General features: G+C 37.5%; 1 long non-coding RNA gene across 1 annotated transcript; it reads right to left on the reverse strand.

The window, feature by feature from the left end:
• Positions 1 to 2,736: 2,736 nt before the first annotated feature.
• Positions 2,737 to 24,863, reverse strand: LOC108736741. The gene is made up of 2 exons (XR_001937766.1): positions 24,408 to 24,863; positions 2,737 to 2,792 (listed from the first exon to the last, which is right to left on the reverse strand). It is a non-coding gene; the product is annotated as an uncharacterized LOC108736741 (long non-coding RNA).
• Between the last annotated feature and the right edge of the window lie 2,651 nt (positions 24,864 to 27,514).

Raw genomic sequence — 27,514 nt, forward strand, 5'->3', positions numbered from 1 at the left:
TGAGGAGCTTGACGAATCAGTCTATAGAGATGGCATTAATAGACTGGAACACCGCTATGAGAAATGTATCAGCCTTGGAGGAGATTATGTTGAGAAATAAAAAAAAAAAATTTTTAAAAACCTTGTTTTTCTTGGTCAGGCCGGAAACTTATCAATCCACCCTCGTATAATAGGCGCCGCGTCTATTACTACTATACAATGAGTAGCACGCGGTTTTCATTGCTTTAATTTTGATCGTCGGCCTAAGTACGGCCCTTATAAATGCGAACAACATCCGCTCCCTAGATTATAATAATAAATGCATCATTTTAGACGGATAACGTCACCATATAATGCTGCAGACACAAAAAGAATATTTTCAGAAAATTTACAATATTGAAAAACTGAACTACTTCATACGTTTTTGTATTAATATAAAAATATAAATTTTTACTAACAGTGATCTCTATAATATTGTTTTGATTGATTAGCTGCACGATCCTTTTGAAATATGTTTTAGTGATAGTCCACAAAAGGGCCCTCGAATGAGCCGAAAAAAGAAATTTTAAAATTAAAGAAGTAAGTACTCTTTAAGTGAAATTTTTGCCTTTTAGCCGACTGTAACTTTCCTTTAAAATGGTTATTCATTTATTCTCTCGTTAACACGACTTTTAAAAGCCAAAAGGGGCAGCTGTTAAAAAAACTCTCGAGCTTTCTTCACGCCACGCTGCCTTTGTCCGCACTTGTAAGGCGCATTCTTTTTAAAGTTTCATAGCGAGAAAATTGTGCTCCTGTTGAACTGATTTTCATCCTGAACTTTAATTTTTTTCTCCCCTCACGCCCAATAAGTGCTGCACCTACCCAAACGAATCGGAAAGGGAGAACAATTGGGATAGTCTCGTAAACTACAAATCGTCCCATCCGCATATGCACACACAAAAAATAATTAAATTCTTTTGTTTCTGTTTCTTCCTGATTTTTTAACGGTATCTGTCTAAAAACCTTAGGGCACAAGTAAGTATCGAGCTTGCAAGAGGTGATAGAGCACTATAAAACAAAAAAATTAAATTAAACGTTTACTGTTTTGGAGAAAAACGTAGTTGAAAGTGCAAATAAATTCAATTCCGGCCCTGGTAAAGAAATATGACACGCAACGCCGCATTCAATCGGCTGATAATTACCAACATCAGTATAGTATTTACTTTGTATTTTTTTTTTGCCCATGTAGGTACTGTTTATTTGTTAGATTAGATTAAGTGTGATTCAAGGTGTTTATGTTAAACCTTGTATGAGGTAATCGATTTGCAGTTAAATATCCAGCAATACAGCATCAATCATTAGTGTAGGTCAGTACCTATATCACTGTAGAACAGTTGTTACTACAATAATGTGATATGATAGTTATTTAGCGGTTTGAACCATTTCGCCTCTGTAGGGACGAAATCTTTGGTTTTAGAAAAATACAATCCCCCAAACTAGTTCACGCGAAATTTCAGGGAGCTTTTTAAAAGAATAAACGGCTGCTACAGGTTGGCTGTGAAAACAAACATCCTGAATTACACTTAATGTAATCTAACAAATAAACAGTACCTACATGAGCAAAAAAAAAATACAAAGTAAATACTATACTGATGTTGGTAATCAACAGCTTATTGAGTGCAGCGTTGCAGGCCGATTCTCTTTATCTGGGTTGGAATTGAATTTACCTGTACTTTCAACTACGTTTTTTCCGAAAACGGTGTACTTTCGGACATGTAAACATTTGCTAAATTTTCCTACAAGCTCGGCACTTATTTCAGTTATACCCTGTATATTGAAATGCTGTTTATTTTCACTGAAACTCCAATAATCGATTGAGTGCAGCGTTGCGGGCCGATTCTCTTTAAAAGGGTTGGAATTGAATTTACCTGTGCTTTCAACTACGTTTTTCCCGAAAAACAAACAAACAAACATCTTAAATTACACTTAACAAATAAACAGTACCTACATGAGCAAAAAAAAATACAAAGTAAATACTATACTGATGTTGGTAATCAACAGCTTATTGAGTGCAGCGTTGCAGGCCGATTCTCTTTATCAGGGTCGGAATTGAATTTACCTGTACTTTCAACTACGTTTTTCCCGAAAAAGGTGAACTTTCGGACATACAAACATTTACTAAATTTTCCTACAAGCTCGGCACTTATTTCAGTTACACCCTGTATATTGGAATGCTGTTTATTCTCACTGAAACTCTATTTGACCTGTTACCCCGCAGAGCTTCTTGTGTGTCCCGTACTTTCAATTACTGTTTTCAGAGGTTCGATGAGCTTTCAGAATGTGCGTCAAATATATATATAATATTCTATAAACTTTCATCTGCAGCTTTGTAACAAGTGTATTATGGAGGATAAATGACGTTTTGTTCTAGGAGGTGCTCTTTAAGCACGCTTTCGAATTAAATCAATGTATAATGTGTAAAAATGATGAAAAAGGAATCGAATTAGATATACATATGCACAGATAGATTGCCTAATTGTTAAAAATGTAGAAATCAAACAAATGGACAAATTTATCACACTGCTATTACTCATTAGAAAAGTTGATGAAAGGAAAATTTCGTAATATTTTCAGAATCTAAAACTTAATCTAATCTAATTCAATATTTGTAAGAACATATGAATGCGTTTAAAAAAGCATTAATATCCGACAGTGTGTAGTTAGTTTTTTGTACAGATTAGTACGTTTATGGATTATTAATTAATTAATGACTATAACTTACCGAAGACAACGTCTAATGCAGCAATGATCAGTACTACATCAACTACTGATAACTGAAACAAATAAAATAAATGAAATTAGCACATGATCCAAACAAGACATCAAACCCCGAGATAAAAATGTTCAGTCTATCAGAGTCTCTGAAAGCGAGACTCGAGTCTCCGTCTCTCATCGAGTCTCTCTGGTGGCGCTGAGAGATACTGTCGAGAGACTATTTAGCGTCTCTGAACGAGAGACTCGAGTCGCTCATAGAGAGATCCTCATTTCGTATCCAGTCTCTGAACGAGAGACTCGAATCTCTGAACGAGAGACTAGAGTCGCTCATAGAGAGATCCTCATTTCGTATCCAGTCTCTGAACGAGAGACTCGAATCTCAATTTTATCGTTCGAGTCTCTCATACAGAGACTGTGAGAGATCCATAAAAACACCTAGGCAATAACTGAGAGACGCTCTCAGAGACGCCGAAAGACTCAGAAAGACTGGAGAGAGACTGAAAATTTTTGGCTAGGGACGTTGTTCATATTTCATTCAAAATTTTGTGTTTTTCGGTTACATTTTGGGCCTACATGAGTACCTCTAAAAATCTCTAACTTCTTATACCTAGTTCATCCATATACACTTCATAATGATATACTTCGTATAAATAATTATAAAAAAGAAGACACGTAAAAAAAACCGGTTGCACTCAATATCAAACGTGTTCATCACCATTATTGACGCCGAAGGTGGTAGTTCGTATAATTGGAATCAATCTGAACCAATATGACCATGACTGTCTCTTCTTTGGTCAGGTGCCCCCGCGATCACACTTATTCTCTCGTCCAAATCGATTTTGGTTCTGTAATATCGCCTCTTAAACCCGACCGCTCGATGAGGTCTTCATTTTTTTTTGTATCGAAGAGTACACGTAGCTACTAATTTCGTGAAGCAGATGAAACGGGCCGACATCAATGCGATCGATTTTAATTTTATAACCAACAGTGAAATGACATACACTCATCGGCGCCACCTACCGACTTTAAAAAGACCTGCTGTGAAACAAATCGGTCATTTCTGGTCAATATCCATTGAACGTGATTTTTTTAATCATCGGTTTCCTTTACGGTAAGCGATAGATCATTAGCCATTACTCAGAACGGGTAGAATCATTTTTGTAACTGTTTCATACAGTTTTTCAAAACCTAAATGTTTGTGTACTATACTATACTACACCATTAGGTATAACCAAAACCAAGATAAAAATTAGACTTGATTATGGTTTTGCTATTATGGTCTTATAATAAAAATCTACACATATATTTAATGCCCATTTATGACCTATTTGGGTAAGTCACTTGGAACCGATACACAAATAAGCTTTCAGTAGGCGTAAATTATAGTATAATACAGATAGGACAGTAGCGTACTAGAAAATAATGTAGAAACATAACTTACCAAAAAGAAAAAATAAACCTATTGCTTTTGTTTTAAAGTTAGTTTTCACATTCACTGTCATCATGGGAATCTCTATCACTGTCACCAACATCAACAATTAGTTCTTCTGTTTGTCTGTCTATTACTTGCTCACTGATCCCTATTTTTAAATATTTAATCTACGCCCCTGATAGGAATACTGAAGAAAGAGGGCTGAAATCGTTATACCTAAAACTGCCTACTTTTGCCACCGTGCATCCACCCCATTTTAAAATTTCTGTACTAATAAAAGAATTGAATTCAATTTTGAAGAGGATAATTTGTGGAGGACCCTAAATTTTATCAAATAATGGTTATTTTTACATAATTATTTTCGGTATCATCATCATAAGGTCGTCAAACCTAAGACTGGTTGGACACGCAAATCTACTCTTTCCTTTCCTAAGCTAATCTTCGCATTTCCCTAAAAAATTATTAGAACATCCCACATCTCCTAACTTCCGTTTCTGCTTCTAATATGTCTCTGACTAGACCTTCATGCCTGAGAAGGTGTCCTACCATTTCTTGACTTCCATAGAGTCCTCTGTTCTCCTATTCTTCCTAATACCTCTTCAATTTTTGTTAAACTAATATGAATACCGCTTGACATTATAAATTAAATACAGCAAGATTTGTGTTGGATTTACCGATAGACCAATATACAGTAGCGCCCTAAGGTAAATTCTAAGGGGTTAATATTTGTGGAAAGGCAGTAAACGGAATTAAGACTTCCTATAAACCATTTGTGACGGTTATTTTTTTAGTGTTCTTTTTTCTACCAATTACCCAACAGTGTACATTTCATACCCTTGGTCGCCCTAATCAAATTACTTCCCTTAAGAGATCTTGAGAGTGTTGAGACGAATAATTAAAAAATATACGATCGGATACAAATTGAGTTATGGCTGTAATTTAGAAGTTAAACAAAGGGTTGGCGGCAAGGACTTAGAAAACTTGCTGGAAAAAAGTGCGTATAAATCTTCGATGAAGTGGTGCGGTATAGCGAAAAGGGTTGAGATTTTATTGAACGGGGAAGTCAAATTAAAAAGGGTAACCGGGCGTAATTCTAACCAAGGTAACTTCGTACAAGTCGAGGGGGAGAAGAAAAAAAAACGAGACGTTTCTTTAATTAAGGGTGTCTTTTTTTCAACGAAAATTATCAGGGTTAATTATTTGGTTTCTACGATGAAACGCGAACAATCGCAATCAAATCTTTGAAAAGAACAAATGTCATCTGTACTTGTCCTTTGGATGTCTTTGTTTAGTTATATACAGGGTGTCCGATAGAAACTTTAGATAGATAACTTAATAATTAACCCTCCTGACAACAATGAAAGTACTGATCCTATTTATGACATTAACAAACAAAAATGGTTACGGGACGGTCAAACGCTGGAAGTTTTCAGTTGGATCATCTCTTGACCTTTGATGTTTCATTGGAACAAGATTCTAACTAAACATTTCTTAATATAAATGACCTTATCTGACATAATTGTTAAGCTAGCGTTCCCCTATTTCTTCTAAACCCACATTGATCTTCCCCTAATGGTTAAAAAAAAAAGAGTATTTATTTGAAACAATAACTTATAACTAAATTTGCCCCTGTTTGTCTACGTCTGTGAGTTTAAATTTTAATTTTCGAAGGTTGGTTCCTCCAACCGTGCTTAATTTGTTTGCGTTTACACATCAAGTAGGCAGCCACATCCACATACACACACATACGAAGACGATTTCTACGAAAACAGTAATAGAAACTCGAAAGGGGTAGATGAAGGCACATAAACGGGGGTTTGTCTATCTGAGCAGATAGGTATCGTTCCTACATATCACCCATTCCACTCCCAACTCCTCCAGTCCGTTCGAATTGGCCCTCTGGCGCTCCTAAAGCAACTATACAAAGTATCCGAACGGTTATTAACATTTTAGCTTCGAACACGTGTAGATATTGTTGGATATTAGAGCGCGAAACGGATTGTTCCGTATTAAGTGTAATATCATGTTTTCGTAACAGGAATGGATGTTGTACATTTATAGGATCGTTGTGTAGTCATATTACAGTTCCTACTTGACACCTGGAATCGCCACATTTCCTGCTACGACAGGCGTAATTTAGCCGCAATGCCAACGGGATAACAACTACAAGACACCATCCGCCACTAGTTTATTGTGCAATACAAACGCATCTCACTTCAGCATCGTCAATAAACTTGCCATTTGTCTTAATATATTATGTACCTCTATTAAACCGAAATTAAATTATCTGTTGAGTCATTTATCGTTTATTACCGATGCGACTAGTCCTCCTTGCTTTTGTTCCACAAGATTAGATATCACTTCCCACCTTTCAACTCGTCTACCGGATGTTAACAAAAATTTGACCAAAACAAAAAGCGTTTGACCAAGCAAAACACTAATTTTGGTAACTGCTGAACTGAACTGAATTGAAAGTAATCCAAGAACAGATTACAAACCGAGTCTTTTCTAAGCAATTTTGGCATTTACTACGGTTTTTACTTAGCTCTGCTCTATCCTGAGATCAGGAATATTCAGTCATCTGTTCTCCTTCCTCTTCTTCGTTTTCTTTGGCCTTATCCATTCCAGATGTTGCCTACATTCATGACTATTCTTCCTTTATTGGTTGCAGTGCGGAACGATTCTGTGGACGTCTTGGTCCTTATTTTCTTCTGGTCTACCTTGTAGGAACAGTTGTAACAGTCGTTATATCACAGGGTTTCTCATATGGTACAAGTACTCTAGCTTTCGTTGTTTTATAGTGTACATAAGGTTTAGTTGACAGTTCATCCTTCCTGAGGACCTCTTCAATGGTGACCCAGTCAACCCAGGAAATTTTTAGGATTCTTCGATAGATACACATTTCAAAATTCAAGGATTCTTTTTTCTGCTGCTTCAGACAACGTCCAAACCTTGACACCATATAGTAATATTGGAACAATGTAACAATTTGTCATTCTCTTCTTGAGGGTCATGCTGAGATCTTGATCTCTTCCCTCCTATTTTCCACCTAATTTACTGATGCCTATTATGTTTGTAGAGGTTTATTGAAAGTACTCTTTAATTTTCTTCACAGAGAAACAAAGATAGCAAAATTTGATACTCTTCAATGTTTTCCGTTTATTTTCCACATCCCATTTTCACCACAATACAACTATTATGGACTGGCCCCTTTGGTGTTCGTATATTTCTCTTAGAATATGCTCGACATCAACCGATATTTCTGTTTCAAAAGATGGTAAGTATTTTGTTTGCCAATATCTAATAGTAAGTGGCTGTTTAATGTTATCTTGGAGGCAACTATCAATTTCCAATGAAATTCTGCAACTTGAGAGATTCTGGTTCATTTGTCCAAACAGAAGACAGGAAGTTAAGAAAACGATGTTGCCGTGTAAATGAGATGATTCATATTTCCTAACAACCGGCGTAATTTCTTAGTCCTCCAGTTAGTTCCACGGTGACGAAGAGCACACATAGTGGATTGTGTTTTGGATCCAAATACATTACGCATACACACTCACACACACACGCACACATACACACACACATTAAACTTATAGCATACATTCAGCTGACAAACGACCGATTTTGTCAACACTTATTAGCCGAATATATTGCAGACGGTGGCAGATTATCCGACGGTCATAATTAATTTTCGCTAATGATGCTCCCCATTGCCATACCAATTTACAGAAAATTTCCCTATCTCCATTCCTCAGAGTAATTTTAAACTATCTCAATGAATATCAGTCAAGAAAATTGCTCTTCTTACAACTAATATACCATAAATAGTAGATTGAATTACTGCAAAACAAACGCCATCTGTGGAACGTTGTGGAACTCAAAAATGTTCGACGAGGTCTATATATATATTGACTTGAAAACGGCGTAGCTACGGCCCTACGTGGTAATAGACCTGTAACCAATCAGAACAACAAACTTCATGTAATGGTCAGTAATCTGTTAAAACTGTCAGACGTGAATCATGAATTCTCGTTGGGTCTCGTCAGCACGCCGAAGACAGTTCTACAGAATACAAATCAACTTTACCTGCTGCCTGTAGACAACATTCTATGAATTACTACAAATAATGTAATGAACGTTATCTGTTGTCGAGCATCTTTGAATCCCACAAGATGGCATTCATTACGCTATTTAGCTATAGTAATTCATAAAACGCTACCTAAAGCAGGTCAATTTGGTCTGTATCCTGGTGGAACTATCTATGGCGTGCTGATGAGGCCCAACAAGGTCTAAATCGTAATCCGTGTATGACGGTTTCGACAGAATACTGAACTTTGTTGTTGTGAATAGTAGAGTTCATAATACCCACCTGAATAGCCCCTAATTTAGTTTGGTCTAACTGTTTTCTTCATAATCACTTTATTGTGAGTGTATTTGTCAAAAGTACCTCACCATGGCGCCGTTCACTTTAGAGACGTAATAGACATGTGCAACAATACTTCAAGTACTTTACTACACGTTAGAGAAAACCGATACACCGATGTAGTAATGGCGGTGGTACTGGTATCAATAATAATTCGTGGAGGTTCTAAGTGGATGTGGCAGAAGCATCGTTCGACAATGTTGCATTGTCGTTTCTCAGTGCGTCTCTTCTTATTTCGCGCAATAAATAACAGTCCGTGGCAGATAACAATAGCAAGAACGTTTGACCGGCCGTACCACCAGTGTAGCACAGCGGCATTCACACTGGCCGATACGGAGAAGGTTTACAGGCATGGACCACCACCTTTCATTGGAACTAAATTAATAATTAATGCTCCATAAAACGGCCATAGATTACGGACCGACGGTCGACATGTTTTATTAGTTGTTGAGTTGGCCGTTGCGCACCGGTTGCGGGCAGAGGGCGCTGCCGTCGGCCGGTCGTGGCCAACGGTGATTTGTGGATGTTTAATACATACTATTTCATTTTTGACGGGTTTATACTTGACCGGGGACGCAGAGGCAGCCGGCCGCGCGCTGCGTAATAAAATATCTCCAGTATTTCAATTCAGTAACTCGAGAAAATATATATTTTACTGCCATTTATGAATATATCGGAATCCGGACTGATTAATGGCGGCGAGCTCTTGTACACCACAGCACGGATACGCCAGATTCACGTTACACCGGGAAAAATTAAAATAAATAGGCGACCGCAGTTAAATGCACTCCACTTACACGAGTTCTGCATAGGGTGTCCGCTTACTCGCTTTCGCTGTCCAGTTGTGCCAACCGCAATACACGTTCGAATTGTGACATTCGCAAAAGGCAAAACAGCAACAACACATTCCACAACATCAATACATTCACCATCTAACCATTTGTCACTCTTCTATTTCCTTTTCCGATGATCTTATGATTAGTGGATCGATGGTTCGGCTTTTCTTTAGTACCCCAAATACCCCAGGTTTGATCACCTGAGTATATTATTAAAAAATGATTATTGAAAAATGATCATTTCATCATCATCATAAGATCGTAAGACTGGTTGGACACGTACCTCCACTATTTCCTATCCTGGCCTAATCTTCGCATTTCCCTAAGACTAGAACAACCCCCATCCGTAACTATTTGCGAACAGTAATCTAATTAAGGTCTACCTCTACCCCTCCTAACTCCCGCTTCTGCCTCTAACATGTCTCTGACTAGACCTTCATGCCTGAGAAGGTGTCCTACCAATCTATCTCGCCTATTTCTTACTGACATCCATAGAGTCCTCTGTTCTCCTATTCTTTCTAATACCTCTTCATTCCTAACCTTCCCTAGCGAAAGAAATTATTCTGTACCTATAAGGTATTTTCTAATACACAATATTGTTTTAATGACTAAACGATACCACGAACGACAATATCACCAACGCTGATGATTAACAATTCTACTCATCTTTGACTCAAAACTAGCCAATGACATGTACTAAGGAAGATACCTGCCATTCTTGCAACGATATTGATGGAAAGATCACTTGGACTTCATGTGTGGATTCTACAAACAAATGTAACATTCCCCATCCGTCTCTTTAAATTTATCAAAGGAAATAATAATCATCATAATAATTGGACCATTACTTAGAAGACTGGTTAAGCACGCACTTCCACTTCTTCCTATCTTTAGTCAACTTTCGCGTTTTTCGAAGACTAGAGGAAGCTGCATCTCTAACTATTTCCTCTGACCCTATTAACTCATGTTTCTCCTTCTAATATGTCTCTAACTAGCCCTTCATCCCTTAGAAGGTGTTCACCAACTTATCGCGCTTATTCAATAAAATTGTTTAATCTTTGGTTCATTTCAGGTTTGGATACAATGTTTCTGTTTGAATAAATACCACCACAAAATAACGATTACCTCCACATGATGATGATGGTAGCCTTGAGTGAACATGGGGAAGAGAAGGAAAGGACGTGGGTGGCGGGCCACTCCCGCTCTGGTACACGTTCCATCGCTGGAGGAGAGATGTGAAGGCACAAAGGCAACTGTGGTCGGCAAAGGGCAGGAAATTTGACAGTCTCGGTCAAAGGTCGGACTTTGTGTTCATCGCAGTAGTGGTATTAGTCGTAGTAGTAACAGGAGCAGTTGCCCAAGGGCCTCAAGCTACTGTTGCTCTTCCGAAGTATGTGTACGTAATGTGTACGTTTATGCGCCGCTGCTGCCGTGACGACGATCGCGTCCAAGAGCAAGTTCAGAAAGCTAATTTGTGGCCCTCTTTGATTTTGCTTTGATTATGGATTTGCTACGGTCTACTAAACTCACTGTTTATTAACTCTCGTTTCACAATTGACTCTCTTCATCCGCGGCATCGGCCCTCTTCAAGATTTAATAATACAGGTTGCGAAAGAGGGTAAATGTAAACACCATGCAGCGAATTGCCGCTTCCTTGATACGTACATATATCGCATACTATCCAAAAGTCAATCGGTGTGCACGCCATGCCGTCCTTACTGCTATTGATGAAAGTGAGATATTATAACTCCTTGCCAACTCGAGATAAAAATGTTCAGACTCTCAGAGTCTCTGAAAGCGAGACTCGAGTCTCCGTCTATCATTGAGTCTCTCTGGTGTCGCTGAGAGAGACTGTCGAGAGACTGTCAAAAAAAACTGTTTAGCGTCTCTGAAAGAGACTCGAGTCGCTCATAGAGATCCTCATTTCGTATCCGGTCTCTGAATGAGATACTCGAATAACTGAATAAGTGGTGTCTCAATAGACAGTTAAAATTTTCTAAGTTCAACATATTTCAGAGATCCCAGTCTCTCTACGAGAGACTCGAGTCTCTCAGTTTTTCAGTTTTATTCATTCAGTCTCTCTGTGAGAGACTCGAATCTCTGAATTAACAATTTTATCGTTCGAGTCTCTCATACAGAGATTGTGAGAGATCCATAAAAACACCTAGGCAACAACTGAGAGACTGTAAAAGACTGTGAAAGACGCTCTCAGAGACGCTGAAATACTGAAAATTTTTGTCTAGGGAAGATTTGGATTTTCGCATACAGTATATACGTAAATACCTACTACCTTCATCGTTTTGTATGATTTGGTTATTGATATCCATTGAATTTGAAGGGGAAAACGTAGAGATTAACACATATGCTAATTTTCATTTCCAGTTCCTAATATTCCAGAAAAGATTAGAAATAAGGAATTATAATGAGATGATTTTTTTTTGAGATTTTTGAATTAAATCTGTAAAATTTCGTTTCGTCTCAAAATAGCGTTTAAAGATTAACGAAGTAATAATTTCGAGCAAAGTGTGTTCCCCGAAAAGTTAATGGTAACGCCGAAGGTCCTGCCAAATCCAATCCAATTTCGCCGGTGCAGTATCGGGGGCGCGATCTACCCCTTTCTCTCTCGACGGTCCCGGACGTCTAAAAGTAATACTTCACCGCCCCGATAATTAAATAAGTTGATTAATGTAAAAGTCATAAGTTCCAGCTGGAGTTTTCTTTATTGAATATGTAATATTTTTTTCCTGGAACCCGGAAAAATTAATTAAACTCGGAATAACAGCTCTTGATTGAAATTCCGCGCCGGTTTTGTTTTATAATTTGCTTGAATCGGAACTGGCAGCAATTGTGAGATTCAATGAATTTATTAAGGCTTCAATACCACCCGTTTGTTTTTGCTTTGTTTTCTATTCCCACGCTTTAGAAATTTTAATGAATTTTTTATTCGATTCGCTCTCCACAGGGTTCCTTCTAGAAAATGAATTGTTTAATTAGTTTCCCTGGAGTTGTTCGAATTTTAAGAGTAAACCTTTATAATCTCGATGTTTTTCATTTCAATCATCGCTTCATCAATGCCTCTTTTAACATTTAACATGCTAAAAGTAGAGACCTACTTAAATATTTTAAATGCAGTCAAACTACCGATGTTCTATACACTTCAATCTATTTAAAATTCTTAGAGCACTTGCTGTTCCATGGCCAAAAGTTAAGCTATACTATGTATTTGTAGTAGGTACTTAGGTAATTCCAGTGTAAAGTTTCGTAGGCTCTAGGGGTGCCTTTGACAGTAAAGTTTTGATTTTTAGGTTTTTATCCAATATGCCACATGATGCAGGGCAAATATAGAAACCAAAACTAAACCAAAAGCTAAGGTAATATATACAGTCTTTGAAGTTAGCTTCATATACTGTGCAATGCTACCAACATAACTTGAATGCCTAAAGGAGGTAGGAACCAGAGAGATAAGACAACAGAGGTTTTTATACAATATGCCCTATGATCCAGGGCAAATATAGAAACCAAAACTAAACCAAAAGCTAAGGTAAATGTACAGTTCTTGAAGTTAGCTTCAAATACTGCAATGCTACCAACATAACATGAAAACCAAAGGAGGTAGGAACCATAGAGGTTTTTATCCTAATATTATAAATGGGATTGTGAATTTGTTTGTTTATTACCATTTCACGTCTTAATTACTCAACCGATCATCATGAAATTTTGTACACATATTGTCAGGGGCACAAAAAAGGACATAGAGTAAAAACTTACTGTTCCTGAGGGGTAGAAAAAAATTGTTTTATGTAATCATCAATGACTTTTAACACGTATTAGGACATGAACACGAGCAGAGCCGCTGGTAAAAGCTAGTTTACTGTATTTTAAAACCTAAGCTGTCACATTTTCATTATACTTAACCTCACATAGTTGTTTCGTCAACAACAATGCCGAATTTTCAACAACGTTAAAACATTACCAACATAAAAAACAGCTTAAGTTTGCTTTAACTATAATAATATATAATCATTTATGTGGTAAAACGAATTTTCGTTTTAAACATAATTTTATAATCGAATTTTTGAAAACAATTTATAATTCCATTTTTTTATCTAGATTTTCGTTTGTTTTGCATAAAAAAAATTACAGTTACAAAAAAGTACCAACTAGGTACAATTAACGAATACAGTCGAGAATTTAAAATTTTCTGCGACAGTCGTAGACGATATTCGACTCTGCACACACACACACACTTACACCCGTCTGACTCTATCGTTTCGCTGTCAATTTCGGTCCCTTGGGAGTCGACGTCCCGACCATCCGCATATTATTCCTTTCGCTGAACAGTCGGCGATATTAGCAGTGCTAATTAAAACTGCCGGCCCAGAATCCGGAAATGCGGATGTTATTTGAAACAACCTATGCTAGTTGGCCGACACTATTTTCATTTTAGTATAAAATATTAAATACACATTTGGCGGACAACCTCCGTGGGGGAATTCTCGGACTTAAAACTTTTCCGACACGTCTCGCAGCGTACGTTCGGTCCCGAGACTCTGTCTTTCCTTCTCCGTTTCACGCGAATTCCGATTGGGCCGTCCGCGTTGCGGAAAGGACGACGTGAAGGCGGTCGGCAAAGGAGTAACTGTTTAGTCAGACAAAACATTGATTCAATTAATTAGGAGCGTTAATTAGTAAAGTACGCCCGCCGTTCACTATGAGTAACATGCCAAGGTAACCGTTTGTTCGTCGGTAAGTTCGTTCGTTCGTTCGTTCGTTGCAACAAATGTAGATACATTTAAATATTATGCATAGACAGGTGTTTCAGAATAGTGGTGAAATCGGTAACATCTCCACAGTCTCGTTCCTGTTCCAAAAAAAAAAAATGAGGAATATGAAATCATTTAACATCCTTATAGAGTAAAATCTCAGAACTGCCAGACATTACTTATTTTCTGGGTGGAATAAGCTAATGTTAGTATGTACTTTGAATATACGCGTACATGTTGACAGACACTATTTTTTGTAATCCGGCTCGAAGGACCAATGTTTACCGTGAAATCACGAGCAGTATTTTCTCACAACGAAGCAAATATGAATCAAAAACACAAGTTAACAAGAAGAAGGACAGAGAAAAATTTAGGTAAAGGTCTAGAAGATGGGGGGGATTGAAGGAGGAGGTGTCCCCCACCACTGTACCATAAAAAGTTCGTGGCGGTCTCACCCCCATAAAAAGTTATAGGGGTTCAAAGTTAATAAATATGCCAATTTTTATACAGTTCTAGGCCTATAAATATTTATATAGTCATTCTTAAACAATATTCAAAGGTAAAACTAATGGAAAAATATATAAAAATATTGAGAAAGTTATATAAAACAATAGAGTAGGTTAGGTTAGGTCGGGTTTTGTTCAAGTGACCACTCTCTTTCGATCCCCCACCTCCAACCGCTTGAAAATAGTTTTTTTATTGAATTTTATTTGAATTATAGTGTACGAAAATTGTAAAAATAATCAACTTTCAACCCCCATAACTTTTTATGGGGGTGAGACCGTCGCAAATTTATTATAGGGTTTTACTCAGATGACCACCCTCCATCGTTCCCTTCTACCCTTTTTCGACCCCCCCTTCCCTCGCCCCCATCTAACCCCCATAACATTTTATGGGGGTGAGACCGCCACGAACTTTTTATGGTACAGTGGTGGGGGAGACCTCCTCTTTCGATCCCACCCACCCCAACCCCTTTTGGGGATGCGGGCCATCATCTAGACATTTACCAAAATTTATTTTTGTTAAAATCTTGGTTCTGCGATATCCTTGAAATTCAGTAGTTTCCTTAGTCCTTAACGATTCTAGAACACCTCGTCCGATTCATCTTTCAGTACAAACTGCAACCTTTAGTATCTCAGCGCCAGTTCCGCTTTCCTCAGATGGCTGCCGCAGTTAAAAGGGTTCTTTTCAAAATATGCAATGTAGTATGTAACAATATCCCAAACAATACGGTAATAACAACGAGGACTGACCAGTAATAACACTCAAAGTCAAGAGAAGCATTAGACCGAAGACTCAATTTCCGATACTAATAAAAACAACCCTTCACCGTCTTTCCTTTTTGTCGTCCGCAGTCGTCCATTCGTTTTCGTCCTCGCACTGTCGCCCACTGTCGCCAACGTCCAACAAAACCATGTCACTTGAATACCGGAAACAGAAGAAAACGAAAGTGCTTTCGCACAACAATAACGGAACGTCTCTTCTAACGACGATCGTATTCTCAATTTATTATTACAACACCGGCCGGTACGAATTTAAATAGAAGCCGTACAGTCGTCCGTCCCACCGAACAGAGACCGTTCTCCCGAAGCGTCCGAGGACGCGACGTCTTGTCTCGACTATTAATCATCAATAACAAATCGAAAGGCGCCGTTGCCGACGACGCTAACGACTAACCACTAACGACGTTTTTAATCATTAGACTGGTTGTCCGGCACAATAAGCAACACATTTCGCTTGTGTTCAGCGCAAAATAAAAGAAAGGACCATCTCGAAGACCGTGTTCTAGACACCTACCTTTCCAATGAATCAAATCATTCGTGTTCTACAACGAACCACTTTGGTACGTTGTAAAATTGGCTGTGATGTTCGAACAAAATTTTACCACACGATGAACTGTATGTTATGATGAGGATCAGGCTAATTTTGAATTTTTGGAACCTCTGTTTTGATTTTGGTTTCGATCGTGGATCCTTATTTTAAAAAGGTGATTCATCATAAGGTCGTCAGTCCTAAAGTTGGTTGGATACGCACCTTCTTCCTTTCCTAACCTGAGTTAATCTTCGCATTTCCTTAAAACCAGAACAACCCACATCCTTAACTATTTGCGAACAGTAATCTAATCTAGGTCTACCTTTACCCTTCCTAACTTCCGTTTCTGCCTCTACTATTTCTCTGACTAGTCCTTCATACCTAAAAGGGTGTCCCACTAACCTATTTCGCCTATTTCTTATTAACTTCCATAGAGTCCTCTGTTCTCCTTTTCTTTCTCATACCTCTTCATTTCTAACCTCCTCTATCCACGGTACTCTACCTCTATACCTCCCAAACCTTCATGCTTGAAAAGGTGTCTTACCAACCTATCCCGCCTATTTATTATTGATTTCAATAGAGTTCTCTGTTCTCTTACTCTTTCTAATACCTCTTCATTTCTAACCTTCTCTACCCACCGTATCTTAATCATTCGCCTGTACTATCACATTTCGAACGCTTCTAATGTTTTCCTTTCCGCCGCGCCCACTGTCCATGTTTCACATCCATACACCACCATGCTCCAAACGTACACCTTTAACAATCTTTTCCGAATTTCTAAATTAACCGTTCGCGAGCATAGAAGTGACTTCTTTTTATTGAAGGCGACTCGACCCTGCGCTATCCCCTGCATTAAATCCCTACTACTCCTTCGTCCTGACTTATTTGACTTCCTAGATCCCTAAAATCGGTCACTTCTTCTAATTTTTCGTTTCCTATCTTTATATTCGCTCTTTCCCTACTTTTTCTACCCTTGCATACCAGTTTTTTATTTATCTTCATACAGTACTGTTTTGCCAGTAAAGCTATCTCTAAGTCCTCCTTGTTGGATGCTACATCATCTGCAAATCTATGCATACTAATCGTTTACTCCTATATACATATATATCTACCCTACAGTTGTACTGTCTTTAATGATGTTGATCGCGTCTTCGATTTATAGATTAAAAGGTGATTATTGTATTTAAAATCAAAAATCATCATAAGGTATTCGATCATAAAGACTCGTACCTCCACTTCCTCCTATTTTCAGTAGTCTATCTTCGCGTGTCTTCAAAGCAAATAAAACCATATCTTTATCTGCAACCATTAATCTTATCCAGGTCTATCTTCTTCTTCTAATCTTTTAAATCTACCTGTTTTTAGCAACTTCATATCACACGAAAGCGATTTCTTTTTAAAATCAATAACGAATACGAACACATCCGACTAGTTTTAAAAATGGAAAGCCAATTGCAATAAAATTCAAATCGAATTTTAAAATTAATTAATCAATTATACACCGTCGTATTTATTAGCTCTCAATTAAATTAAGAGCTATTGAGATTTAATTGTGTTCTTTTCACAATTTTACGTATTCTGTTTGCAACTGCGAAGTGTTAAGTTTTCGGTACACTTCAACAATTCGCACTATGGGAAAAGCCATAATAAAATATATTAATGGGCAAAATCCATTACAAGGAATGCTAAGGTGCATAAAATAAACACCGGAACGACTCCAGAATTGCAAGTTGTATACAAGAACTCCAGCTTTAAAGGAATCTTTTTGTTTTTAGTTAATGATGTATAATGTGTAGATTCCAGGAAAATGAAGAATAAGCACTTGAAAATGACAGCATTCGTAATCAGGTGCTTCAACGTTCGAATCAGAACTTCAGTCGATTAAAACGTTAATTCCATTTCAATAATAAACAATAACGGGTCTCTTTGAATCGAAATTACATATACAAGCACAAGCAGAACGTCATATACATGTACATATGTACGTATTACGTTAATGTTTGTGCCGTCCCATCACATTAGAACCGAACAGAACTGATCTCATTCCATCCCATTCCCATCCACATTCGATTGTTGACATACGAGACGGAGAAGGCAATTACTTGATAGCAACAATGGGTATCTATGCGTGTTTCGAAGAGATAGAGCGAGAATCGTATTATTTCTGCGATATTATCCCAATTCACATGAGCACTTATGCTCAATTGTTTTATGGAGGAGATTGAGAACGAAAATGGGGAGAGAGAGAGGATGTACGGGACGGGAGCGAAGGGAATGGCATACGGATGTGATTGACACTCGCTCGCTAAATGTGTTCGTTTCACTTCTATCTGTCTGTGTATGGAACATAAGTGTTCGGTACTCCTGCCGTGCTGTAGCAGGATGAAGATTGACGCCCGATAATTTTGAATTTCACAGACTGACATGGTGATTATCGGAAAAAGAAATTATTTTAGAAAAACGTACAAACCTACTCATCATCATCATGAGATTGTCTGATTGGACACGCACCTCCACTCTTTCTTATCCTGAGCGAATTTTCGCATTTCCCTAAAACCAGAACAACCGATATCCTTAACTATAGCGTTGTTCGGAATGTCATTTCGTTTTTTCCCGACAGAGGATTTAATTGTATTCTTTTGCACCCAACTTCACATTTAAACCGTATAATTTTTATATGCTTTCGAGAGCTCATATAGCAAGGCTTGTGTGTGAAAAATTCCAATTAATTATACGCAGTAGTTTTTGGTTGGTGCCCTTTTAAATATGGAGAGCGATAAGCAGCATTTTCGACATATCTTACTGTTTTACTACAGAAAGGGTAAAAATGCTGTTCAAGCCAGAAAGAAATTGACTGATGTGTATGTAGAAGGTGTGTTGACAGTACGCCAGTGCCAGAACTGGTTCGCTAAATTTCGATCCGGCAATTTTCATGTCGAAGATGCACCAAGTTCGGGAAGGCCGGTTGAAGCTGATAAAGACGCGATAAAGGCATTAGTTGATGTGAACCGGCGAATAACAACACGTGAGATCGGATTGAGGTTAAATTTATCAAATTCAACAGTTTATGACCACTTGAAAGGCCTGGGATTATCCTCGAAGCTCGATGTATGGGTTCCCCATGTTCTTACAGAGAGAAATCTGTGTCGCCGCATTGACGTCTGCGATTCGCTTCTCAAACGTCACGAAAATGATCCGTTTTTGAAGCGCATCATAACTGGGGACGAAAAATGGGTTGTATACAACAACGTCAAACGCAAGAGGTCATGGAACAAAAAAGATGAACCGGCTCAAACCATTTCCAAAGCCGATATTCACAAAAAAAATGTGATACTGTCTGTTTGGTGGGATTTTAAAGGAATCGTTTTTTTTTTTGAGCTTTTACCGGATAACACAACGATTAATTCGGAAGTCTACTGTCATCAGCTGGACAAACTGAATGATGCACTTCAACAGAAAAGGTCAGAACTAATCAACAGGAGAGGTGTAGTGTTTCACCAAGACAACGCGAGACCTCACACAAGTTTGGTCACTCGCCAAAAGCTTTTACAGCTTGAATGGGATACAATGCTACACCCACCATATTCTCCAGACCTGGCACCATCGGATTATTATTTGTTCCGGTCACTCCAAAATTTTTTAGACGGTAAAACCTTCACCTCAAATGAGGAGGTCAAAAACCTCGTCGTATCTGACTTCCTAGATACCTAAAATCAGCCACTTCTTCTAATCTTTCGTCTCCTATCTTTATATTCGCTCTTCCCCTACATTTTCTTCCCTCGCAAACCAGTATTTTTGTTTTACTTTTATTACAAATCTATGGGCATTTAAAAATTAAAACGATTCATATGGCCATATATCATCTGCCAAAAAACACCTTTCTTGCTTTACTATCTGTACTATCCAGCTAGTTTACAAACTAACCAGATAAGCATAAGGATTAACCGTAACATATATAATAATCACTATTTATTACTTTCGATATCCCCAAAACTACACAATAGCATTCATTCGATTCATAATCGAAAAAAAAGAACCAATTTTCTTTAATTCCAAATAACACAAAGAGCAATCATATTTAATGGAGTTAATAACATATTGATAATGGATATCTTTTTCTTTTTTAAGCGACGGAATGGCAGTTTATTTTTACAGTTACGACAATATCTGCGGTATCGTCTCGTTCTCAAAACAGAACAAAAAGGAAATAAAAGTAAACGCCGATCGGGATCTGAAATATTGAACTGTTGATACCGGTTGTGTAGAAGATCGCCGGGGATTGTAGTAAATAGCGATAACTGTCATTCTCCTTTACCCCCACGGTAATAACAAACCTAAACGATTCTTCCAATAACGAGAATCCAGAAACCGAAATAAACATAACTATAGATATATTTATTATTTTTCAAAAAGCGCTTAGCGTCAGGTATTGGACAAAGGTACCACATGGATTATTTATTATTCGTTCTCTCTAAGCAATTCAAACTTGGTTCTTTGTTATAGACATTTACAGTGTTTTAAATTTAATGAAGATTATTTAAAGTTGTGGATGAAGAAGGAATATTGCCGTAAAATTATATGAACATATGGAGTTATTGCGATGGTTACCAGCTAACCCTTTTTGTTAACAAGAATTTTAAACAATCCCTTGACTGTAACTACAAAGTTTGCTTCAACGGTCTTATTGATGAAAGCTACCGAAAATTATATATGCAAAAAAGTACAAGCTTTTCCTTTTTTAGTAAAAGGTGAATGTTGCTCGAAAAATCAGTTAGTCTATCAAGTTGTTTAATACCACACATGCGTTAGTTAATTCTAGACAAGCAACAATTTTGATTAACTTTGCTACATTCAACCTTTACGACTTTTGTTGCAATAAACAATCGCCCGGTGAGTTCAGCAACATGGGTAGAGGCAAAACAAAAAGAAAATCACAATAATTTAAAATCCGAAGCCGGTCCTGTGCGTGAATTGGTGTCTACCGAATAACGTAGTGCGATAAAAACTTTGCAACTTCATGATAGAGAGTGTAAACTGTCACATGCCAATGTTTCCGGCCATTTTGCATGTACTATTTTGGGACCTATTGGAGGTTGGCTGTTAGCACAAACATACTGAATCACACTTAATTTAATCTACTAGATAAACAATACATAAATAATAAAACAAATACTGCAATCAACTGGTAATGGATCAGCTGATTGAGTGCAGCGTTACGGGCCGTATTTCTATGCCAGGGCAGGAATTGAACTTTCCTATATCTTCATTTACGTTTCTGTCGAAAACGGTGAACTTTTGGGCATACAAACATTTACCTAATTTTAATTTTTTGTAAAACTCCTTGCAAGCTTGACACTTATTGGAGGTAAACAACGTATTGTGTACGAATGCAAACATTTAAAAATCAAAAGACATTAAGACTTACTACAAACAAATTCAGCAAATACATAGCGACAGTTTGATAATCTTTTGTGTAATCATAAGTTATACATCCATACGTAATAATCTACTTCGATTATCATTTTATTTTAATAGTTGATTCGAACTGTATCAGTTATTGTCAGGCGACAATAGGTATTGTACATTCGGGTTCACTGGCAAGCATTTCAATACTATTCAACTAATTATAGTATATTGAGCCTGTCAGCCACAAATTATCCACTATCTAGGTCGTCATCGTCATTCATGGATTAATTGTATATGGAAAAATTGATTTTACTCTCTCAAAAATTGATTTTACTCTCTCACAGAGAGACTCAATGAACAAAACTGAAAAATTGAGAGACTCGAGTTTCTCGTTGAAAGACTGAGATATCTGAAATATGTTGAACATTTAAAATTTTAACCATGTCTATCGAGACACCACTTATTGAGAGATTCGAATCTCTCGTTCAGATATTGTTTACGAAATGAGGATCTCATCTCTCTATTAGCGACTCGAGTCTCTCGTTCAGAGACGCTAAACAGTTTTTTTGACAGTCTTTCGACAGTCTCTCTCAGCGACACCAAAGAGACTCGATGAGAGACGGAGACTCGAGTCTCGCTTTCAGAGACTTTGAGAGACTGAACATTTTTACCTCGGGGTTGTTGTGTCAATTTTGACAAAAATGGTCAAGTTTTGATGATATATCTAATGAGTTCTATACGATTCGAAAATACTGCAGTTTCGGCAAAGAATATTCAACTTTAAATGATAAAGTCAAAGCAACCATCTTCTTTGGAGCTACCCTAAAATACGTCTACACCTGAATACCTACACTATGCCACAGTCAGTGGTGTCGCTGTACAGAATAAATAATTTACATATTTTTATTGCGATTATGACGTTAAAATTAAGTAAAAGGTGTAATGTAAATAAAGTTGGTAGTATCAGATGCTTAATAAAGGTACACACACAGACACACACAATATAATAAAGTGTACGGACGAGCAGGATAATATTTTTACGGTCATAATTTGAACTCGGACTTGTTCGGAACAAAAACGCGGTCGATTCGTATTCCATTTCGGTATTTTATACAACGTCCGGACACAATGGCATATTTCCTTGCACTCCCGTCCGGAAAATATGATATCGCACACATAAAGATGCACGGGACGCGAGGTAGAAATCTAAATAAAGACCAACAACGTTTTCGATATCTAAAATGCAAATTTGTCGTACACAAATAACCGATTTAATTACGCCAGGTTGAGGCGGCCGTTGTAGGAGCCGTTAAATGGCTCGACGGAGACCTCGGCCCATACTAACCAATCATCTGTATCACATAAAGAACCATAAAAGCGGACGTTATATCCATAAAACGCTATAATTCTCGAATTAATATCCTTTACCTTTGTTCATTATCATATCATTGAGTTGCGCTACTAAAAACGGCAAAATTCCAGGTTCCTGCCGGGCCCCATCCCAATAACAACCGACGCCTTGATCGTCGTTCGAAAACATCGATGACCCTCTTTAATTATCATCACCGGACATTTGCACTAATTTTACTGCATTGTAAACATCTGAATGTATAACGACGTTACGCAAAACAGTTCGTGAACACGTGAACTAACAAATCTTCACCAGAGTACAATAAGTAAGAAACTGGCTCTTTTGGGAAGAAGTCATTCTTCAAATGAATTTAAAAAAATCACAATAACAAACTCTTCCCGCATTACGTACTACTTCTAATTTACCTCTGCAAGTTTTCACACATTTTCCGACATCTATAGAATTTTCTATTTTTCAAACGTTTCACTATTCCCTGACGTACTTTACTACCCTAGCGAAACGTCTGCCGGCAAAGCAAGGTTCCTAATAGTATCAAACCATAGTGGAAAATCCCGAGAAAAACATTGCAATTTATTTGCCACTTTTCCTTTATCATCATCATCATAAGGTCGTCAGTCCTAAGACTGGTTAAAATAATCTTCGCATTTCTATAAAACTAGAACATCCCACATCCTTAACTATTTGCGAACAATAATTTAATGTAGGTCTACCTCTACTTCTCTTAACTCCTATTTCTGATTCTAACATGTTTCGAACTATCCCTTCATGCCTGAGAAGGTATCCTACCAACCTATCTGGCCTATTTCTTATTGATTTAAACTTCATTCTGTCTAACCTTCTCTATCCACGGTATCGTCATAAATCGCCCGTAACATCACATTTCGAATGTTTGCTCAATGCTCCAAACATACAACTTTAACAATCTTTTTCGAATTTCTAAATTTACCGTGAAGCGAGCATAGAGGTAACTTCTTTTTATTGAAGGCGACACGACCCTGCGCTATCCTCAGCTTTATATCCCTACTACTCCTTCCGTCCTGACTTATCTGACTTCCTAGATACCTAATATCAGCCACTTCTTCTAATTTTTCGTCTTCTATCTTAATATTCGCTCTTTGCTAACATTTTCTTCCATTGCAAACCAGTATTTTTGTTTTACTTTTATTTTTTTTCATACAATACTGTTTTGTCAATACCGATTCCATTTTATTTAAAGCTATCTGTAACTCCTTCTTGCTAGATGTTAATGCTGCTATATCATCTGCTAATCTAAGCATACTAATCTTTTGCCCCTGTATATCTATACCTACAGTTGTACTGTCTTTAATGTTGTTAATCGCGTCTTCGATGTATAAATTAAAAAATAGCGATGACAGTTTGCATCCCTGACTGACGCCCTTCCTAATATTTGCATCCCTACTATAACTGCATGTTGCTCTTTATACAAACTAAGTATCACCCATCTATCCCTGTAACTCATCCCTACATTTTTAAGTATATTTACTTTACCTTTCTCGTATTGTTTAAATATTTATGATAGTTGCTAGCTGTAACCTGTCGAGAATTAGGCGGTACCTTTGTAATGGGTTGATGCAATTTATAGAAACAATTTGCATCATAAGCTTACCTAAACCTTTGGTGGGTACCATGGATAACCCATAACGTATTTCAATAATTTCAAAATCACGCCAAGATAATGTTTAACCTTCCATCTTATAATTAGGCGTTCTAATGATTAGTTACTTATAACAATTGCTTTCTCTTCTTCATTTAGCCCAGTATTAAGGTTCCAATGTACCATTCTGATGCGGAACCCTAGGTGTGAGTTATCTACTAGCAAATTCACTCGATGAAGTAGCCTTGGATATTCGAAGCAAATGTTTTCAGAATGGCAAGTATTTATAACAAAGATTCAATTATTTCTTCTTGTTGTTGCTCTTCCTTTGTTTAATTTTGGATAGCCATCCCTCCTTCGCGCAGATTTACAACAAGCGCAATTAATTTCTGTTAACCTTAATTCAAAATTAACTGTACAAGCCTAAACATTCAAATTGAATAAATTATTACACGTCCGCCGTATGCACTTTATTCTTTACGTTTACTTGTATGCCCGACCACAATGTGTATATATAAGTAACGCATCCCAAAAATATTCATCAGAGCACTCGCTAATTATACGCATGTCAACTTATACATCACGCGCTCCTCTGATATAAATCAGGCGATTAAATAGTTGCCAACAACAACAACGCACTTGCCAATCAAATTACATGTTACACGTACTATAGAAGAAAAAGACGAAAAAAAAAAATGACAGTCGGAATGAAAAAAGGGAATCGTTTACACCTACTTGATGCGCTTAAAATCCGTCGCGTCTTCTAATGCGACGCTGCAATTTCTACGCATTAATTCATGCAGACTGGCGTACATTTGAACCGATGAAGAGCGCCGCAAGTAAAACAGAAAATGCGTAAACCAGTTTTTAAATGACAGCACATCTTTCTGAAATAGTTAAGTAATATCGGGTTGTTCGAAAAGTCATTTCTTTTTTTTCCGACAGAGGATTTAATTGTATTCTTTTGCACCCAACTTCACATTTAAGCCGTATAATTTTTATATGCTTTGAGAGCTCATATAGCAAGGCTTGTGTGTGAAAAATTCCAATTAATTCTACGCAGTAGTTTTTGGTTGGTGCCCTTTTAAATATGGAGAGCGATAAGCAGCATTTTCGACATATCTTACTGTTTTACTACAGAAAGGGTAAAAATGCTGTTCAAGCCAGAAAGAAATTGACTGATGTGTATGGAGAAGGTGTGTTGACAGTACGCCAGTGCCAGAACTGGTTCGCTAAATTTCGATCCGGCAATTTTGATGTCGAAGATGCACCACGTTCGGGAAGGCCGGTTGAAGCTGATAAAGACGCGATAAAGGCATTAGTTGATGTGAACCGGCGAATAACAACACGTGAGATCGGATTGAGGTTAAATTTATCAAATTCAACAGTTTATGACCACTTGAAAGGCCTGGGATTATCCTCGAAGCTCGATGTATGGGTTCCCCATGTTCTCACAGAGAGAAATCTGTGTCGCCGCATTGACGTCTGCGATTCGCTTCTCAAACGTCACGAAAATGATCCGTTTTTGAAGCGCATCATCACTGGGGACGAAAAATGGGTTGTATACAACAACGTCAAACGCAAGAGGTCATGGAGCAAAAAAGATGAACCGGCTCAAACCATTTCCAAAGCCGATATTCACCAAAAAAAGGTGATGCTGTCTGTTTGGTGGGATTTTAAAGGAATCGTTTTTTTTTTGCTTTTACCGGATAACACAACGATTAATTCGGAAGTCTACTGTCATCAGCTGGACAAACTGAATGATGCACTTCAACAGAAAAGGTCAGAACTAATCAACAGGAAAGGTGTAGTGTTTCACCAAGACAACGCGAGACCTCACACAAGTTTGGTCACTCGCCAAAAGCTTTTACAGCTTGAATGGGATACAATGCTACACCCACCATATTCTCCAGACCTGGCACCATCGGATTATTATTTGTTCCGGTCACTCCAAAATTTTTTAGACGGTAAAACCTTCACCTCAAATGAGGAGGTCAAAAACCTCCTCGATCAGTTTTTTGCCAGCAAAGACCAAAAATTTTATGAGCGTGGAATTATGCTACTACCAGAAAGATGGCAAAAGGTGTTGGACCAGAACGGTCAATATATAATTTAATAAAGTATTTGTTTATTATACGAAAACTGTCTTTCATTTCCACAAAAAGAAACGAAATGACTTTCCGAACAACCCTATAGATAGAAACAGTAAAATATCTAGAAAAGTACGGCAAACTAGAGGAACGGTCCGCAACTGGCGGAGCGCGGCCTAGGTGCGGACCGCGGAAGGTCAAAAACTGGACCGCCAAAGAATTCGGGAAAATATAGACTATTTAAATAAATTATTTAAAGAAATACGAACTTTGTATTAGTGCTACCCCTATGAAGGAAGCAAGCTGGCCGGATGGGACAACATGTTATGTCTGTGTATCTGCCCTGTACAATCGAATGCATTTTGTGAGTGAAAATAAAAAATTTTGTAAGGAATGTGTTTTTCTTGAACCTCCATAAAAATTTTCAAAAGAATCCGGACCTCACCTAAAAGTATTTGTCGACCCCTGAAGTAGAGGTAGTAAATGGAAAAGGATTTCAAATTTTTCCCTTTGTTTATGCTAAAACACTTTGCTCCTTGCCAAATTTCATGGATCTAGTTTAAAGGGAAGTACAGCCCATTTCAATTTGTTTGAATTGTGACCTTGAAGAAATCTGCGCAAAGATAGAAAGAATACACACTAGGCGTGAGCAAGACAGAAATAGTCGGAACAAGCTTGAACGAGCAGAGCTCTCGATTGGCGGTCTTAGAAGATCGGCTAGAAATGTACAGTACTAGACGAAAATGTTTAGCAATTTCTTAAAACAAAAATGCATATAAATTAACAATAGAAAACAAAGCAAAAGTTTTATAGGTGTGTAGAGCGTTAAGTTAATTCACTTGTTATCATTTTTGGCTAAAAATGGTTTTAAATAAAGCATATTCTTAAATTTTAACGAGGCAGTTTAAATAATTTTGCAAATGGTACTGTACACTTTTGTCTAGTTCTCGTTCGATGATCGGTGAAGAAATGAGCTACGCAGACAAATATGATTGAATTTGGAATTATGCTACGGCGCATCCTAATAAA

Source organism: Agrilus planipennis, unplaced genomic scaffold (assembly GCF_000699045.2).
Source record: "Agrilus planipennis isolate EAB-ADULT unplaced genomic scaffold, Apla_2.0 scaffold103, whole genome shotgun sequence".
Classification (NCBI taxonomy): domain Eukaryota; kingdom Metazoa; phylum Arthropoda; class Insecta; order Coleoptera; family Buprestidae; genus Agrilus; species Agrilus planipennis.